Here is a 3077-nt window from a genome sequence, read left to right on the forward strand (position 1 = left end):
CTGTGCTCAGGGCTGGCACCATCCCCTCTGAGAGATGCCGGGGGCTTTTGAAATTCTTCAACAATGGGAAATTCCTTCCTCTCACTAAAAAAAAAAAAAAAATTTAAAAAAACCCGACCAAAACAAAAAAACAAAAACCAAACAACAAGTAAAAAAACTCTCAACTGGGCAAACTGAACCGTTTTTGCTCTGATTGTGACTTCCCTTGATTTTGACTTTTCCATTTTGCCTTAGGAAACACCACGCAACAGCAGATTACAAAGTGCCACTTTTTCCCTAACCTGCCCTGGAAATGGCCTGTCCTGAATCTGCTGAAAATACATGTTCTGATACTGCCAGAAAAAAAAATATGGAAAATAGGTTTCAAACCAAAATCCAGGCAGTTTCCCAGAGCTCAGCCATGCCAGAGTGCTCAACACAGCATCCTCCCGTTAGCATTTTGCTGACTGAACACGCATGCAGCACTTCCGTTCTGCTGAAACACCCCATCAGCATCCCTTGTTCTGCTGTTCAGCCAGAGTCTGTACTCCAACCTCCTCCACATCCCCCAGCCCTGGGTGTCTTACAATTTATGCTCACAGGGTTTTGGGAAAGAGGCTTGCAGACGTGTAACAGATGCCTGATGGAGCTCAGAGCCTGTGTGAAGGAAGAACCAGCACCCTCATTTTGCAAGCACCAAGACAAGCCAAGGAGGAGGCTGCTGCTGGCTGGGGGGGGTGGGGTGGCTGCCCCACCTACCGCTTCCACCTGGCAGGAAATGGATATAGACAAGGCTGGAGGGTTTGTCAGGTCCTGAGTGGAAGCTGCAACTGAGCCTGTTAAAGGCCTTTTGCTCAAGCCCCAAGGTGGTGCCACGATGGTTCAGGCTGGAGCCCATCCTGAAACCCTCAGCCCATCCTGAAGACTTGCTTTCCACCAGGGTTGAGCCCAGTGCAATCAGCAGACACATGAGCACCCCTAAAAAAATCTGTAGAATGGGAAGAGCCTCCCCCAGTCTGCTCTGCTCATCAAAGCCAGTACCAGTCCCTGGGTGTCCAGCAGTACCCATTTCTTGGGAAGGCTTTGAATAGGGAAGAAAACAACATATGCAACCCAGTTTACAAAAACAAAGCCCAAACAAAGGCCATAAAATCTAATAATTAACAGAGCAAATAAGCTGAAGGCCCATTAGGCTGCACATATTAGGTAATGACAAGTAGTTCGCAATAACCACTTCTGAATGGACTTCACCCAATATGCATTTAATTAGGGTTTAATAAAGCAACAGCATGTTCTTAAAAGCCAATTAGAAACATATTCACTGAGGTTTGGAAGCTATGTAATAGATGCCTGTAGGAACCAGATACGTGCTGATTACATAGCTATTAATCCTCAATAAAGGGTCTAATAATCATTTTGTTCTTCAGGAGCAGGCAGCTGCTTTATTAAATCTTAATGAAATGCATACTCAGGAGCTTTCCTTCAAAGCCAGTCTGTGTTAGAAGATGGGTTTAGAAGTGGCAGTCTGCTGAGAGAAAGGACCCCCTCCTCATCACCACCTCTGCCACCGTGGCAGCGGGTTTGAGGCCAACCCTGCTGCCAGAGCAGGCGATTGATCGCTGCAGCCACAGAAGTGAGAGCTCACTGGGTCTGCGAGCACCATGAGACATTTCACCCTGTGCTCACATTTCCTTGCATGGGGAAACGTCTCCATGAACCAGGATATCCATCTGATTCGTGGCTCTGTGTCCAGATGTGCAACTCATATCAGGAGGCGAGCAAGGCCCTGGGGTCAGTGAGGTGCTGCCACATTCCACGAGGATCACTCAGCCACTTCTCCAGAAATTGACCTCCTGCCTGTATTCATGGTTGCCAAAAAAAGAGTGACTGAAGTGAGCTCCCTTCCACCATCCCTCAAAGAGGAGCTGGTTTGATTGAGGATCTGGGCCACTCAGGTGGTGTTGATGCCTTTTTCTGGTCTTAAAATCAAGAGTCAAACACGGTTAGAAGGGAAAAAGGGATTTTACCTTGGTATTTATTTTAAGGATCCTTAGGTGCACACGTCCAGGTGGAATGCACCTCCATGCCAACTGCAATGCACCCTCCAAAAGATCTGGTATATCATTATAGGTGTTACTAATTAGCAGATCTATCAAAGATTCCCCAATGAGAGGCTCAAGTGAGCCCCCCTCCCCAAGGAACCTTCCCCTGGATGGTTCTATCTTAGTTTCCAGAATGTGTTCTGGAGAGGACCTTGGGGTCTGGGGCACACTGATCCCTAACTACGGAGCTTCTAAAATGTTGAGTCTCTCAGCTTGACAAACAAGTCTAAGAATGTAGGCAAAAAGCACTAAGAATACAGAAGTTGTAAAAGGGCATAAAAGGGGTATAAAAGAAAAGGCAAAAAATCATTGTGGCATCAGTGGCTTCTTGCCTTACCTCTAGGATTGGAAGTTGATCTAAAACCTGGGAAGCCATTATTATGTTCCCATGGACACACGTCCGAACAAGCCATGCCCACACCTTTCCACCATAACTCCATCAGAAAGCCAGCAAAACACCATTGCAGGCTTAAAAACTGCAAAAACTTAAAAACATTGCAAAAACTTTTCATAAACACCCATCTGTGTCTTCACCTGCTGTTATCCCACCCCTCTAACACATGGGCTTGGGTTTTCTATGGTGCCTGGAAACTTCAGCAACTGCTGCTGGGATGCAGCCACACTTCTCCCCTACACTGACCTGAAGACGAAGAGGTGCCTGGTCCTCACCCCGGGAGCAGAGATCACCCGGACACAGCAGCCCAATGTCAGTTTAGAGCTCCAGCCCATCCTCCTCTGCTGCCCAGGGGGACGCAGGCACAGCCAGCCAGAGCTGGTGCAACAGGGCCAGAACCGGCTGGCAGCACCAGGATGGATCCAGGCCCCACAGCTGGATGCAGCACCATCCAGCAGCTCTGCCCACAGGTCAGCCTGGGGCTGAGGGGAGCAGGTCCCTGTGTCGTCAAGGTCACTCAGGTCACTGAGGCCAAGCCTGGCTCCCAGCCAGCAGCCCTGGCTAGCCCATCAGGACTGCAGCAGGGCTGGGACTGGCAGGCT

Source organism: Corvus brachyrhynchos, unplaced genomic scaffold (genome assembly GCF_000691975.1).
Source record: "Corvus brachyrhynchos isolate BGI_N302 unplaced genomic scaffold, ASM69197v1 scaffold369, whole genome shotgun sequence".
Taxonomy (NCBI): Eukaryota; Metazoa; Chordata; class Aves; order Passeriformes; family Corvidae; genus Corvus; species Corvus brachyrhynchos.